The sequence below is a fragment of the Erythrolamprus reginae genome, chromosome 1 (assembly GCF_031021105.1).
Source record: "Erythrolamprus reginae isolate rEryReg1 chromosome 1, rEryReg1.hap1, whole genome shotgun sequence".
NCBI classification, from domain to species: domain Eukaryota; kingdom Metazoa; phylum Chordata; class Lepidosauria; order Squamata; family Dipsadidae; genus Erythrolamprus; species Erythrolamprus reginae.
Genome location: NC_091950.1, coordinates 49258018 through 49275751, shown reverse-complemented (window position 1 = coordinate 49275751; position 17734 = coordinate 49258018). Strand labels below are relative to the sequence as shown.

Here is a 17734-nt window from a genome sequence, read left to right as displayed (position 1 = left end):
TTCCACAAATATCTGGTCTGTTTGTCTAGTTAATTTTACTGTTTTCAAGGGAGCCTTTATAAAATTATTTTTTCCATTTTCCAAAATTGTCTCTTTATACCTTAAAATTTTTCTTAAAATTGAAGCTTTTTGCTTTTAAATCAAAATCCATTATGATATATATTTTCTCTCCTTTTTTAAAAAAAGAAGGCAACTCAGGTGTTGTTATTCTTTCCTGCTGATGGGAAAATCTCTCTTAAGTTGTAAATTAATTGTATCTAAAATGTTTTAAGATTGTTTGTTTTTTGTAAACCATTTTATTCATAAATGTTGCACAAGAGTTTTGATTATCTCTCAGCATCTAAGACACACAAGTCATGATTGACTGCAAGAAACTCAGTTCCTCTGGTCTTATCACAAGGTGCAGCTATTCAGAGCACAAGTGAGCAATATCCCAATTTTTGATGCCTTGCTGATGATTTTTGCTGTGGTATTGTATCTGCACATGGAGATACTTAGAGATAATTCTAACCAATAGCTCCTCACCAGGAAGTCCTGAATGGAAGAAACTTAAGATGCCTGTGCAACTACATTGGGCAACACTTGCCTGATGAGACTGGAACTACACCCCAATATACACTATTTAGAAGTACATACTTGCTGTCTTGGGGTCCCATTAACTTGTCATTTATCCATCATAGTATTATGTTATACAAAGACTTTTTAGCACTTTGGTTTTTTTCTACAAATTGTAGGAAGCCAATGCCCTCAATGCCCTTCTCTGACTAAATGTACTTCATCAGCAACATACAGTTGGAATTGCATAATGTTATAACATTGGAAAGTGATCATTAGAACAGTGTTTCCCAACCTTGGCAACTTGAAGATATCTGGACTTCAACTCCCAGAATTCCCCAGCCAGCATTTGCTGGCTGGGGAATTCTGGGAGTTGAAGTCCAAATAGCTTCAAGTTGCCAAGATTGGGAAACACTGCACTAGAAGATGAAAGAGACTGAATTATTAAATTAATGCATATTCATTTTGGACTCAATTCTATAGTTTTAAATAAAGATACTTTACACATAGATTATTTAACTAAGCAAGCTAATAGGTCTGTAATTAGCAAGGTGAAGTCTATTTCTTGGATTCCTTATGGAGAGAGGTAACTAAGACCTCCTTCCCTTAAATGGAAAATATGTTGTGCTGTTAATATAGGTAAAGGGAGCAGTGAGCACTGAGGCCCACCAGTCTTTATTTTTTAAAAGATAAAATAAAACCATTTCCAGAAACTTTCCCAGATTTTACTTATACAAAGAAATCTTAGCCTCAACTATAGAAGCAAGAGGGCATGTAGGAGGAGTCATCACTGAGTAGATGACCACTTGATTATTGGATTGTTCTGTGTGGAAATATTTTGAAATATCTGCAAATCTCCTAAATATCTGCAGGTATTTGGCAGACAGAACCTTGGCAACTACCCATAGGAGAGCAGATAAGTGGGCGACAGAACCCAGCAGGGTCTTTAAAATTATGCTGCTTCAAATAATTAACAATGACTTCAGTTAGGAAGTAATGCAGAGAAAAGCAGGGATGAGGTATAGGGAAATAACAACTGAGTTTTTTTACTAGTGACCACTAGAGAGAAATAGGATTCCCTTGAGTACCAGGTTTGCCCTACTTGGACAGGGGGTCATTGCTCACAGTCGCTCATGCCCTTATCACCTCGAGGTTCGATTACTGCAATGCTCTCTACATGGGGCTACCTTTGAAAAGTGTTCGGAAACTTCAGATCGTGCAGAATGCGGCTGCAAGAGCTATCATGGGGCTTCCTAGATTTGCCCACGTTTCCACAATACTTCGTAGCCTGTTTCTGGTCACAATTCAAAGTGTTGGTAATGACCTTTAAAGCCCTGCATGGCATTGGACAAGAATACCTACAGAACCACCTTCTACAGCACAAATCCCAGCGGCTGATAAGGTCCCACAAAGTTGGCCTTCTCCGGGTCCCATCGACCCAACAATGTCGTTTGGCGGGCCCAAGGGGAAGAGCCTTCTCTGTGGCGGCCCCAGCCCTCTGGAATCAACTCCCCCCGGAGATTAGAATGGCCCCCACCCTCCTTGTCTTTCGCAAGTTACTTAAGACCCACCTATACCGCCAGGCATGGAAGAACTAAGATATATTCCCCAGGCTTATTGTATTTCACGTTTGGTGTGTATGTGCTGTATGGTTTTTAATTGTTGGGGGTTTTATGTATTTTATTATTAGATTTGTCCCATTGTTATACTGTTTTTTATTACTGTTGTGAGCTGCCCTGAGTCTTCAGAGAGGGGCGGCATACAAATCTAATAAATAATAATAATAATAATAATAATAATAATAATAATAATAATAGCAATAGCGTTTAGACTTATATACTGCGTCACAGTGCTTTACAGCCCTCTCTAAGCGGTTTACAGATTCAGCATATTGCCCCCAACAATCTGGGTCCTCATTTTATTGACTTTGGAAGGATGGAAGGCTGAGTCAGTCTTGACTAGAATCAAACTGCTGAATTGCTGGCAGCCGGAAGTCAAAAGAAGTCGGCTGCAGTACTGCATTGTAACCAGCGTGCCAGCATGGATCATGAAATAGTATTAATATTCTGGCTTGTTATACAGTGTTCCCTCGATTTTCGTGGATGCGTTCCGAGACCGCCTGTGAAAGTCGAATTTCCGCGAAGTAGAGATGCGGAAGTAAATACACTATTTTTGGCTATGAACAGTATCCAAAGCCTTCCCTTAACACTTTAAACTCCTAAATTACAATTTCCCATTCCCTTAGCTACCATTTAGATTATTACTCACCATGTTTATTTATTAAAGTTTATTTAAAAAAATGTTTTTTAAAGGCAGACAAAAGTTTGGCAATGACATATGATGTCATCAGGCGGGAAAAACCGTGGTATAGGGTATTTTTTAATTAATATTTTTGAAAAACCGTGGTATAGACGTTCCGCGAAGTTCGAACCCGCGAAAATCGAGGGAACACTGTACCCCAAACATGCTGTGCAAAGATCCCCACTGGCCACAACTGCCAACTGTTTTTCAAACAGAGGTTGTGAGTCCAGAAGGACTCTCAGATTATGGATCTATTGGGGACAGTGCTACCTCATCTAGTACCAAATCAAGTAAAACCCTACATCTGGAAGACTCTAAAAGTCAAAGCTGCTCAATGGTGCTAAGGAACAGTTGTAGCCTATTGTTCCCCATCAGGATCCTTACAGCTTCCAGGCATCAAGGCAGGACCTCCACAGCATCACTTAATTTTCCAGGGTCAAATATTATATAATTGAGTATCATTACTATACTGATAATACCTCATTCCGTAGCAACAGATAATCTCCCCAAGCAGTTTCATAGAGAGGTTAAACAGGAGTGTGGAGAACACTAACTCGTGCAGCAGCCCTCAGTAAAGCATCTGAGGGGGGAATTCCTGACCAACAATGACTGGTTTCTATCCCTTGGGAAGTAAGCATACTGTGTTATCCCTCTAATTCCTGCAGTCAATTCAGAAGATTACCATGACTCAGTAAAAGTCACTGAGAGTTCAAGGAGAGTTAGGATCTACTGTTACTGATTACATTGTGAATTGTAATTGTTGTCTTCTTTGTTCTTTGACTTTTCTCTGCTTCATTTTTGTGATTTGAAGCAAATCTGCACTAAAATAGTTTCTTGTTTTTTTCTCTTAGTTCGAAAAATTATTTAACCCAAAACACTAATTTATATTTCCCTGGGCATTCTCTGAATTTTTCTTCTTTCTTCTTATTTAAAATTAGTTTAACAGATGAGATCATCAATATAATATTTTGGGTAACAGAATACAACCTGAAATTGAAGAGGAAGGAACCTTGATATAGAATGTACATATAATTTTTGATACCCTGTTCTTTAAAAAATTATTATTATTATTATTATTATTATTATTATTATTATTATTATTATTATTATTTATTAGGTTTGTATGCCGCCCCTCTCCGTAGACTCGGGGTGGCTCACAGCAACAATAAAAACAATGTAACAAATCCAATAATTTAAAAAACACAAAAAAAACCCATTATTAAAAGCAAACATACACACAAACATACCATGTATAAACTGTATAGGCCCGGGGGAGATGTCTCAATTCCCCCATGCCTGATGGCAGAGGTGGGTTTTAAGAAGTTTACGAAAGGCAAGGAGGGTGGGGGCAGTTCTAATCTCCAGGGGGAGCTGGTTCCAGAGGACCGGGGCCACCACAGAGAAGGCTCTTCCCCTGGGTCCCACCAAACGACATTGTTTAGTCAATATTCTGGTCCGATGCCATGAAGGGCTTTATAGGTCATAACCAACACTTTGATTGGCAACCAATGCAGACTGCGGAGTGTTGGTGTAACATGGGCATACCTGGGGAAGCCCATAATTGCTCTCGCAGCTGCATTCTGCACGATTCCCGGTCCAAATAGGGTGGCAACTGGTGCACCAGGCAAACCTGGGCAAACGTCCCCCTCGTCACAGCTGAAAGATGGTTCTCTAATGTGAGCTGTGGATCGAGGAGGACGCCCAAGTTGCGGACCCTCTCTGAGGGGGTCAATAATTCCCCCCCCCCGGGTTATGGATGGACAGATGAAATTTTCTCTGGTAGGCAGAACCCACAGCCACTCCATCTTATCCGGGTTGAGCTTGAGTCTGTTGACACCCATCCAGACCCTAACAGCTTCCAGGCACCGGCACATCACTTCCACTGCTTCCCGAAAATAAGGCATTCCCCGAAAGTAAGACATAGGAGAGGTTTTGTAGAATTACCTAATATAAGGCATCCCCTGAAAGTAAGACGTAGGAGACGTTTCGTTTCACAGCATTCCTGAACAGAACATATATAACATATATTTGAAGAAAGTATAATTGTTGTACATGGAAATAATGGTATGGTAGTAGTAAGAAATTCTTGATAGGATTCACAGTTTGTCTGGTTATGCTGGTTTGTGATGACAACTACTGGACAGTATATAATAAATGTTCATATTTTTTTTTGTTCAACAATAAATGTGAATTCTTCATTGAAAAAAAATAATACATCCCCTGAAAGTACGACGTAGCACATCTTTGGGAGCAAAAATTAATATAAGACGCTGTCTTATTTTCAGGGAAACAGGGTATACAAATTATTCTGGGCTGAAATCAGATTGTCTCAGATGGAATTTTCATTTAGATAATATATTTGATTATTCTAATCTAAGCCAATTTAAAACAATTCACACATGATGCTATTTCAGGCCTGTCTTTAATACATCTGGGACGTAGAGTGGCGATTAAATTCCCAGAATAATTACAACTTTCAAAATTCTGAACTAGCCTCTATGGTCTGATGTCTTTCAAACATGCATACTTTTAGCTAAATGTCTGTGGAGATTCTCAGTCATCCAGGTCATGGTTGTCTCAAAGGTACTTTTTCAAGAGGCAACTATCTTTGAAGATGTTTAGCTTCTCATCCAAAAACTTCATCAAGTCTGAAAGTCCAATCCACCTCTTGAAAAGGCAACTTTGAGACATGCATTCTATCAGACTATATCAGTGCAGATTATGCCATAATAGGATTATGGCAGTATTTTGTTTTCTAATTAGTGGACAGTATTGCATGAACATTGCACATACAAAAAATACAAAGAAGAATTAAAAATTATTCATAATCCTGCAAGGTATTGCACATGAGCAGTAAAGTCACATGAAGACTTCAGTGTTCCCATCTTAAATTTAAATTATAGGAATTACAAGTTTAGGGAAATTTTGTTTAATAACTGTTGTTTAATCTGAGGGTTTCATGAACTTTATATACCAGCTAAATGTGCCACATTGCTCACTTCTTGATTATAGAAATCTTACATTTTAGGAATATGCCACACTGTAGGAAAAAATGATACAACTATAAAGTCAACAGTCACTTCTACTAGCTACTATTCATTTTACAAGCCTTCCTGAATTTAATTCATACGTCTTTCTTAACCTCATGAATTAGGAAGTCCCATCTTGATCATGCTGTAATTATCTTTTTCTTACCTCAAGTCCTTGAATCATATTTCTAACTAATATGATTACTAGTTCTAAAATTGTCCCCACCACCACCAATAAAAGTTAAATTGCAAAACAGTGACTAATCAGTCCATTTTACAATATCAATTCATTCAATCTCCATTGGAGGCCATGAGCACAACACTATCTGATTTTTCTCTTCCATAGATTATCAATTTAAAAAAAAGCATTTTCAACTGACAATATCCATGTCAATATCCACAGTTTACTTATCTAGAACTTGTTTATATTTGATAGCAGTTTCCATTGGAAAAATCAATAGATATCGTAAACAGGGTTTGGGGTAACATTTTTATAATAAATATTAGCATAGTAATATTATACATATTATTAAAATATTATTAATATAATTTAGTATTATAGTATTTTATTTAATTTATTATATTTGTGGGCCGCCCAACTCTTTGCAGACTCTGGACAGTATACAATCAGTAAAAGAAATCACATAAAAACAATATAAAATCTGCTTAATAAAAACATTTGTACTTCTGGGCCGGAGCTAGATGTTATTGCTCACGGCCCCCAGGCCTGCCAGCAAAGCCAAGTTTTTAAGGCTTTCCGGAAGGCCAGGAGGGTGGGGATGGTATGGATCTCAAGAGGTAGTTGGTTCCAGAAAGCTGGGGCCACCACAGAGAAGGTTCTCCCCCCATGGTCCTGCAAAACGGCACTGTTTGGCTGACGGGACCTGGAGAAGGCTGACACTGTGGGATCTAACAGATCTCTTGGAAGTGTGAGGCAGACAACGGTCCCATAAGTAATCTTCCTAAGCCATGTAGGACTTTATAGGTGATAACTAACCCCTTAAATTGTGTCCAGAGACTGATTGGTAACCAGTGCAGCTCACAGAGCATTGTTGTTATATAGGTGTACCGAGATACACTCACAACAGTTCACGCGGCTGCATTCTGGATTAACTGTAGTCTCCGAACACTCTTCAAGGGTAGCCCCATGTAGTGCGCATTGCAGTAGTCGAGCCGCGAGGTGATAAGGGCCTGAGTGACTGTGAGTAAAGATTTCTGATTTATATAGAGCTGCAACTGATGCAGCAGGCGGACCTGGGCAAAGGTCCCCCTATCCACAGTTGAGAGATGGTGTTCTAATTTCAACTGTGGATCTAGGAGGACTCCCAGATAGCGGACCCATTCTGAGGGGATTAAGATCCCTCCCCCCCCAGTGTTAAGGATGGACATATGGAACAGTCCTTGGGAGACAATACCCACAGCCACTCAGTCTTGTATTGTTCCTATTAGCATTTCACTTGGCTAAAATAGGCTAGTATTGTATTTTCTAGCTTCTTGCTGACCTATTCTGCCCTTTAGCTGAGCCAAGTTTGGATTTATGCTCAGCTCTGTTATATTTCTTGCAAATAATTTTAAAATAACCCAGCAGTCCATTTTTCCCTCTAGGAAATTATTTTGGCCGTATAAAAAATTCTAATGTATCTTTACCCTTCCCATCCCCACACCACTTCTTTCTTTCAATTTTCATCAAAGGATGAACTGCTTCTATATTTTGCAATCTTGCTATAACTGTCTGTTATATACCACTTGAACAAATATGGTGTTCAGCATAATCCATATTGTATGTTAAATGATAAGTTAATAATTTGCAGAATCAAATTTATAATAATGTATAACATGCATATTACTTACTATCCTTTTCCTGGTGAATTCTTTAGTGTTGGCTGTTGCTATATAAAAGTTCTAGAAACTTTTGTAAGTTGTGAAATTTACAATGATTTTATTTATTTATTTATTTATTGATTGATTGATTGGATTTGTATGCCGCCCCTCCCCATAGACTCGGGGCGGCTAACAACAGCAATAAAACAATATACAGTATAACAAAATCCAATACTAAAAAACAGTTAAAAGCCCATTATATAAAAACCAATCATACATACAGACATACCATGCATAAAATTGTAAAGGCCTAGGGGGAAAGTATATCTCAGTTCCCCTATGCCTGGCGGCAGAGGTGGGTTTTAAGCAACTTTCGAAAGGCAAGGAGGGTGGGGGCAATTCTAATCTCTGGGGGGAGTTGGTTCCAGAGGGCCGGGGCCGCCACAGAGAAGGCTCTTCCCCTGGGTCCCGCCAAGCGACATTGTTTGGTTGACGGGACCCGGAGAAGACCCACTATGTGGGACCTAACTGGTCATTGGGATTCGTGCAGCAGAAGGCGGTCCCCGAGGTAATCTGGTCCTGTGCCATGAAGGGCTTTATAGGTTATAACCAACACTTTGAATTGTGACTGGAAACTGATCAGCAACCAATGCAGCCTGCGGAGGGTTGGTGTAACATGGGCATACCTAGGGAAGCCCATGATTGCTCTCACAGCTGCATTCTGCACGATCTGAAGTTTCCGAACACTTTTCAAAGGTAGCCCCATGTAGAGAGCGTTACAGTAGTCGAGCCTCGAGGTGATGAGGGCATGAGTGACTGTGAGCAGTGACCCCCGGTCCAAATAGGGTTGCAACTGGTGCACCAGGCGAACCTGGGCGAACGCCCCCCTCGCCACAACTGAAAGGTGTTTCTCTAATGTGAGCTGTGGATCGAGGAGGACGCCCAAGTTGCAAACCCTCTCTGATGGGGTCAATGATTCTCCCCCCAAGGGTGATGGATGGACAGATGGAATTGTCCTTGGGAGGCAAAACCCACAGCCACTCTGTCTTATCAGGGTTGAGTTTGAGTTTGCTGACAATAGCAACTTTAGGCAAAATAGTTGTGACTAGTTCTTTTTTGGTAATGAGTAGAACAATGGATGGAATCAGATTGTTTCTTGACCATTAATTAAGTGCAACTGACAATAACAGATAAGAAGCCATAAATGTCAGAAAGGAACCAAGCTTAATTTTCACTCATTGTAGGAAACAAATGGAGAAACGCAAGTCCTGACTGAGTGGACTTCACATATCAGAAAAACAGCACCCAGTAGCGTCACATAAACCATATTAAAGCTGCTTCATACAGATAGCTTGTCATGCTAAGAAAACTGCGAAAAGCAGAATTGGGGAATTTAAAATAAAATATAGGCTTTGGCAGCAGTCCAAGGAATTCGTACCCTCAACCAATTTGGTGTAGTGGTTAAAGTTGCCAGGCTAAAAGTTGGGAGACTGTGAGTTCTAGTACTGCCTTAGACATGAAATCAACTGGGTAAATTTGGAATTCATCCACTTCCTAAAATGTTGCCAAACAACTCCTGGGAATTGTACAGGCAGTGATTAGGATTTAAGATTGACTAGAAGGCACCATAAATAAATTACTGGTATCCACCCCCCACACAAGCAAACCTCTGCACACTGACTCCACATTTGAATCCTAAAGCATTTTAAAATAACTGTTTGCAATCATTTTGGGATTGGCTCCAAACCAGATTGATTTCATGCTATCATTTATTTTCAGATGCAAAATTGTTCTGTTCTGAGTCTAATCCAAATTCTTTGGAATCACTACAAAACTAATATTTTACTTAGAATTGCTTAACACTGTAAATGTCATGAGTGGTTAATTTTCTCATGGTCTGGAATCCTTACTTTACCCTTCTTCCTAGCACTTAAGTTAAACTGAGTTATGTTAAACTAGACCTCCAAGATCCCTTCTAGCCCTATGATTCTATGATGCCCTCCACCCAGAAACACTTTAAAGTTCAGCATCCTGTTCTCTGAATTTGACTTTTCCTGTATGTACCGTTTAAAATTTCTGCTTTTCCCCAGTCCGGCAAAGGTAACCATGGTCACAGTTGTAAGGAAAGTATCCATTTGAACAATTGCCAAGACAGTGAGAATTTTCAGTGCTCTGAGGCTGGTAGAAGTAATAACATTTATTGGTTGGACTTGGAATCACACTGCTTTATGAGGGATTAAAGGGGTGGAAACACTGATGCTTTGGAAGTGGCTCTAATTTGCATGAGAGGAGAAAGAAAGGCTTTGCCAGGGCTGCCAGTCTATAACAATTGTATGAGGGTCGCCCAGAAAGTAATGCACCACATATTTTTCCTTCAACAATTATTTATTGAACACAATGAAACTTACACTCAAGAAAGAATTATGTTTCTTCTACACTCCCTATTTTTCCATGTAATCTCCGTCCTGTTCTATGGCCTTCCTCCAGCAAGACACAAGGGCATGTATGCCCTGTCGGTACCACTCCTTGTTCTGGTCACAAAGCCATTTCTGCACTGTGCAAATCACCTCTTCGTCATCCTCAAAATGTCTTCTGCGACTAACTGTACTTCTGTTGACTGCAGATTCTACATAAACTGTACACAAACGTTTGTGAATGTTCCCAACAGTTTCTTTCTCCGCAGTGAGAAATTCAATGATGATGATTGCTGCTTGTAACTTACAGACGCCATTTTAAAACACTGCTGCAGCTTTGCTATCTATCTGAAGAAATGCAAAATTTACACACACTCCTGACAATTCAAATAATGTGTATCTAAAGTTTCACATTCGTACCATTATTGTAGGCTGAGAAAAAAAAAAGTGGTGCATTGCTTGTTGGATAAGCATCTCATTTGTACCAGATAATCCAGATGTGGTAAAGATCTGGTAAGAAGAGACAATCTCTCAAGGGGATAAACTAAGATCCAGTCATTTGCTTGCTTTTTCAGCTGAAGAATGGGTTTGTCATAGCTTAAATATGAGCATTTCTTCAAAATTATTTAAGTTCTTTTTTAATAGACATTTCAAAATAAAGAGCTACAACCATAAAACAGCTTTAATGTGGGTCTAATAACGTTCAAACTTACCAGTTTAATATTTCTCTCTAATCACCCAAAACATGCAAATGACATTTTCTAAATATGCACTACTAGAATAACCTTAAAAGTAGTTTTTCTATGAATTAGGTTATGATGGCAATTATATAATATTTGCTAAGAGTGAATATGAATACACGTATGTTGACTTGACTCTGTTTGATGGGTTTTGATAGCTCCCATAAATCTTAGGCTCTGAATGTTTTCTTACCATCTGAAGCTGTGTTTTACATGTTGTTTATTCTTATTTTTCACATTGTTTTGACCCTTGACTTTGGAGTGAAATGAGCTTACTTTCTTGAATTGGATATTTGGCCTTGTGATTTCCCTTCATTTTCACTTGTCATGTTGTTTGTTTTCCTTCGTTCTCTGCTTTTCTAGTAATTTCACACAAGGCTGACTGAAAACCTCTTTACGTGAGAAGTGTGTGTTTTTGGTAGCAGAGATAGTTACTTGGCTGTACCGAAAGCAGCCTTCCCCAATTTGATGCCCTCACTGATGACATCCCAACACATCTGGAAGACACTATGTCAAGAAAAGATTTACAGGGAACCAGGCTTTTATTTTTTTACTCATTTTCCTGTGTATTTTGTTTTAGAAATACTGCACCACATAATTACAAACACAGAATGGGGTGAGGTGACCATCTTGTTTCATGCTTTTATTTCAATGGTGTATGTACTTTTTTAATATTGTGAACTGTCATGTACATGAAAAGATCTGAGTTGTGCAAGCCATGATGTTCCCTGTGACCTGGAACTGAAAATTGGACTTTGAAAAAGCAGAATAGGAAGAGTATTAATGCTTTTGAAGTTTGGTGTTGCAGAACGTCTTTATGACTTTTTAAAAAAACATTAAATATTTGTGGAAACTGTTAAATTTGTAACTTGCATTAAAATGCTTTTGATGAATTATTCTGTTTTAAAACCTTGTCCAGTACATTTCAGCACCAGTGAAATGGAGGGGGGGGGGAACGATCTTCTCCATAAATGTTTTTAAAACTTACTTTTATGAAGTAATTACGAACGCTATCACCATGCCCTACTGTGAAAAATCATAAAAGGACCCTTAGCACAAAGGGAAAGAGCGACACGTGGGGATGGGGGAAACACGATTTAAGCCAACGCTTCAAGGATAGCTCTTTCCCTCCATGCCAGCTGTGGAAAATCTACCTTTTTAATTCTCTTATGAACTTTTATGATATCAAGTCAGCGTTGGCACAGATACGGCGCTTAGAAGTTTGGAAGGGCAGGACAAGCGCTCAGCTCATGCTCAGAGAGAAGCTTCGTTTGAATCATTTCACCACACAAACAAGCGCTAGAATAATTCCAGCGGGACTCCCGATGTAAGCGAAACCCCAATTACGCACGAATGAAAAGAGCGCCATCTCTGTCACTTCTTCCTCGGAACTACGGCTAGGGGTCGGCAGTTCCTTTCCCCCCTCCTGAATGAAATGCGTGCGGAAATAGCGCCCCCCCGCGCCCCCCGCTTTTCCGTTTGGCCAGGCAAGAGAGCCAACCAGCCCGCGGCTGGGCGAATGATGAGCGGGGCGGGGACTGAGCTCCGGCGAAGGCCCGTCCCCTCGTTCAACCCGCCTCGCCAGTGCCGAGAAGGCAGTCTTTGGAGGCGCGCTTAGTGGTTGGCGGCGGCGGTGGTGTGCTTGGGGTTGTAGAAAGAGCTCCCGGCAGCGCGCGAACGAGCGAGCGCGAGCAAAGAAAGGAACGCGACGCGACGGGGATTTCCAGACTGGGCTCGAGGGCGGGAGAGGAAGTGCTGGGCGGGTGGAGGGGAAAAAAAAAGAAAAGAGAGAGAGAGAAAAAAAGAACCAGCCGGGGCAGCTCACCAGGGACTTTCCAGCCGGGGCAAGGCAAAAAAGACAACGTTTGGCCGAACTGCTGCAAAGAACAGCAGTGGGTCGGGAATGCTTGGGGGCCGCGGTTCTTTTGCCCCCCTCCCCTTCTTTTCCTCAGGCGCAGAGTAAGTAGTAGTGGGGGGCAAAGGTTGGCCGGCCGTTGCTCGCCTCCAGGCATCCGGAGCTGGTGGGAAGGAGGAGAAAGAGGGAGCAGGGAGCGTCCCCCCTAAAGCCGAGGCAGAGCGGGTCGGTCACCCCCTCAGTTCCTCCTGCTTTGCTAAGTCAGGGGCGGCGTAGCTGGCTGGAAGAAGGGAAAGCCGTCGTGTGCGTGAGGAGAGGCGAGGGCGCAACTGCCGGAGGGGTCCCCCTCACCGAGGGGCGGCTGCCCGAACCGTGGACCTGCTGTGGGGAAGGGGGCTGGCGCCGCCGCTAGTCTGAGGGAAAAGCGAGGAAAGGTCCGCCGCTGCTTAGTGGTGGGAGCTCGCCTTAGAACTGAGTAGGGGGCTGCACCTTCCCGCTCCCCCCCGAGCTGTTGCTTCTCTCTCTTGCCTCTTCCCCCCCAACCCCCCCAATTAAAGGCAGCCGCCCGGAAAAAGAAGGCTGCTGCTGCTTGGGAACTATGCGGGGAGTCTGTTGCTGCTGCTGCCCGGAGGCATTCGCATTCAGCCTCCATGCGCCTCAAAACTGCCTCTCTGAGGTAGATTCGTTCTGCTGCTCTTGCTGCCGCTGCTGCTGCCACCGAGAACCACTACTGGCTGCTTTTCTCCGCACGTTCATCACCCTTCAAGCTGTTGCTGCTATTGTTGCTCCTCTCCCTCCTCCTCCTCTTCCCTCCTGCTCCTCCTTCTCCCACTATCTCGCTTTGGAAGGAGAGAGCGGGGCGTCTGGCTGCCTTAAAAAGAGACGCGGTGTGCCTTTTCTTTTGCTTGCTTCCTTTCTTGAAGCTTGTTGCGAGGCCGAAACCTCTTGCAACGTTTCGGGATTGGATCAGCAGGACAGCTGCCGGCGGGGAAGAAAAAGCATGCCGGTTTTTTTTTTCCTTTTTTCCTTTCGGCTGCTGCTGCTGCTGCACTAATAAAGGTGTCTGCCTGCATGCATTTGATGTGTGTGTGAATGCAGAACGCGCTCTTAATTCCTGGCTCCCTCCATATGCAGTCGGTGTGGGCGGACCGAAGGGTTTTTCAAAGGGGGAAAGCGTGTCTGCCTTCATTAAAAAAAAACCCCAGGAAGCGGGAGCAAGGGAGGAAGGTTGCTTTTAATTCATTTGTGGCAAAACTCTGGTACCTACCAACTTTGTATCTTCCCCCCCGAAACACTTGTTTTGCTTGGTCACTTTGCAGTCAGTCACTGAAGGATGCTCAGGCAGCTGCAGTTTGAATTGGTATCAGTAGTAGTAGTCATGCAGGAGTAAGGACTGATGCAGGTGCAACTGAAGAGGAGGGAGGACCCTTGTAAAAAGATGTGGGATGAATGAAATGCAACGGAGATTTCTTTATTGTCTGCTTTTTTGTTTTGTTTTATAGGGATAGCTTTATAGCAAGTGCAGAAGAAGGAGCAATTTAAAGGATACAACATGAAGGTATTAACGGGCATCGGGTTACAAATTGTTTTGCTGTTGTCACCACAGTAGTACTTTAAAAACGTGCCTCTATTTTAAGAAGTAGAAAAGCTTGAATTATACACGATTACGTCATTTTATAGTGCCGTGAAGAATTTGCTTAAAAGTTTATACTGAGTCATGCCTCTGCAGATAAATCTTACTGATTCTTAAAGCTGATTGTAATGCTTTTTACTGGAGTGTCTGTTTCAAATGAGGAAGGCAAGTTGGCAACAGATCAGTTTGTAAAATGTATATTAGAAAAAGATAGGATTTAATTTAAGAAAACCATAGTTGCATTTGTCAGTCTAGTCATGTCCACATAGTGTTTCAGTTAGGTGTTGCTGAAATATTCAAATGTTATTGTCAATAGCCTGGATTTCTGTCCTTTCAGTCATGTAAATGTATTTTGGAAACCTTTGTTCTTCATATTATGTTGTGCTAGAAAATTAAATGGATATGGATTGTAGGACCTTGTGGGTTTATATGTGCTGGCAATGGGAGGAGTAACCCTCAAGCTAATAGGAATGAATGTTCTGCATTTTGATCAAAGATTGTAAAAAAGGATGCATGTTACAGATTTTATGGGTAAATGTTATATTTTTTAGAGCTCAATTCTCCCAGTTATTGAACTCGATGACTAAACATGTCTCTGAGATCAGGACTGCACCAGTACTACTGTATGTTTCAGGCATGTCTATGGAGCGAAGCAGTCTGCTCTAGCCTATGCAATTGAATGTTGTAATGTGAAAGACTTTGACTTTTTAATTGATCTCTATATAGGCTATTTAGAAAAATGCATTAGTACAATTGTTACGTGGCGTATGTAATAAATAAATAATAACATTCTGACATTTTTAGCCCATATGCTATCTTGTTTTTCTTAATCTTTCCATTCTAATTTGTTGAAGGCTAATGGCTGGTTTTGAAAATGCATGCATTTGGCTATTTAAAATAATAGAAGATAGATTTATGAAACCATAATTGGGTTTAAAATATTTGGGAAGCAAATGCTGGATTTTAGTGTTTATAGCAAAGATGTTGCATGTACGAAAGAATTGATTTTCGTATACGGTAGTGAGATTGTAGGGTCATTTTGGGAAACTGCTTTTAATTAGCAAGGAATGGAAAGAGTGTCAGGTTAAACAAACAAAATAATATTTGCATGTGTCCTTAAAAGAAAGTTGTGCTGTTATATATTCCTTATGTGCAGTTGCAAGGATCTAATCCCAGGTCAAAATGAAGGTGTTAAGAAAATTGAAAACCATGCTTTTTCTAGTATCTATAAGAAAGGAATATTTGTCACTTAGAAGGGGAAGAGCAGACAATTTTGACATTCTAAAGAAAACATTAGACTAACTTATTGCATATGTACATTATTTTTGTCTGCAGTGGACATATGCAGCATACCACGAAGCTAAAATCAGGAATTATGACATTTCTCGAAATGTAAAGTATATACTTAAGAACATGACTGACCTGCTGGATCAGACCAAAGTCCTCCCTAATGTGGCATCCTGTTTCCTGTAGTAGCCAAGCAGCTGTCCCTGGGAAACCTGCAAGTAGGATGTAAGAATCATAACCCGATATTGCTGCTCTCCAGCAACTGGTATTCAGGTTCATGCTGCTTTTCATATTAGAAATAATACGTAGTTATCACAATTGCTACCCATTGATGCCTTATGTTCTGCCTATGGTGATTAATAAGGAATAGCTTCCGTGGATTTCCAGTGTTTCAAAGGGTTCAGAAAATGAGGTTTCCATGCCATTGAAAGCTCATGGCAAATGCAAACATCAAAAAAATGTAGCCTGCTGCATTAAAAAAATAAGTTCTGCTGTAAGTTTTGGGCTGTCCAAATTTATTTCAGCATACAAGAGTAAATTTAAAGTTGGGGGGGGGGGGTCAGTCATGTTTTTGTGTCCACTAAATATTGACAATACGATGTTTATGAAATTCCTCATGACTGCACGAAACAGAACTGCATGCATTGTTCTTTATCCACGGCTATGCAAACAGTGCCCGGATCTCAATGGCCACTGTAGGACAAGCGTCATCTTGCTTCTATCCTACTTACATCTTTCTGATCCATTCATTTGAAATGAATATTTAGAATATGAACTAATTTTTTTATTTTCATTTTCTGAAAAACTGAGCAAACTTTTCAAGAGAATAAGTGGCCATGCTGCTTTATTGCCCCACTGAATCATTTTAAGAAAAGACTGTCAAAAGTTTCAGAAGAGAGTTATAAAAATGAACTGTTTATTTCTTATGTAGACTTCCATTGATTTTATAGATGGAATCCAAGTTCAGAATAAAATAGGGAGGAAAAAGCAACCGGAAATTATATTATGCTAGCTAGTATCATATACATACAGTACCTCAATTATTTCATCATCTCCAAATTATATCATTTCCAAATGTAGTTTCTTTCCGTCTTGAATATGTGTCAGTTTCGGAAGCATTATTTTTTATATTTGTGTAAATGATATTTAAAAGCAGAGATTTTTGTGGAGAACTGACATGAATCCAAGAATTAAGAATTCTTATCAGCATAGAATAGTGTGTTTGTATGTGTGCATTCAGAATGTATTCAGACTCCAGTCACTTTTGTTATGTTGCAATCTGATTCTACAGTTGTTGAATTTTTTTTCTCATTAATCTCCATTCGGTATCCTGTAATGACAAAGTGAAAAACAGAAGTTTACAATTATCTGTAAACTTGAAAAAAACAAAACAAAACTGAAATATCACATACGTATTCAGACCCTTTGCAGCAACACTTGGAAGTTAGCTCAGATGCTTCTGATTTCTCTTGATTATTGTTGACATGTTTCTACACCTTGATTGGAGTCTACATTTGGTAAATTAAATTGATGGGACATGATTTGGAAAGGCGCACATCTCTACAGAAGGCCTCACACCTGATAATGCACACTGTAACAGAGCAAAAGCCATGAGGTCGAAGGAACTGCCTGCAATGCTCAGACTGGATTATTGCAAAGCACAGATCTGGGGAAGAGTACAATAACATTTCTGCTTTACTGAACTTTCCTAAGAGCACAGTTGCCTCCATAATTCTCAAATGGAAGAAGTTTGGCATAACTAGGACTCCTCCAAAAACTGATCGCCCAATCAAACTCGGCAATCGTGGGAGAAGGGCTTTTGTAAGAGAGGTGACCAAGAACCCAATGGTCACTCTGGATGAGCTCCAGAGATCCTGTGTAGATGGCCCAGAATTACAGAAGGACAATCATCAGCAGTTTTCCAATGATCTGGGCTTTATGGCAGAGTGGCTAAATGGGAACCTCTCCTCAGTGTAAAACCATCTCCTCAGTATAAAAGCCCACTTGGAGTTTGTGAAAAAGCATCTGAAGGACTCACCTGAGGAACAAGATTCTCTGGTCTGATAAAACCAAGCTTGAACTGTTTGGCCTCAATTCTA

The 17734-nt window shown here is 40.6% G+C and overlaps 1 protein-coding gene across 2 annotated transcripts in view; it reads left to right on the top strand.

Moving 5' to 3' along the window:
* Positions 1-12640: 12640 nt before the first annotated feature.
* The window catches only part of TRAF3 (TNF receptor associated factor 3), a 101032-nt gene continuing 95938 nt past the window's right edge, over positions 12641-17734 (top strand). For both annotated transcript variants that reach the window (XM_070751870.1, XM_070751875.1), the window contains exons 1-2: positions 12641-12819; positions 14218-14273. The gene's annotated coding sequence lies outside the window, so the exon portion shown is untranslated. The remainder of the gene's footprint in view (positions 12820-14217; positions 14274-17734) is intronic.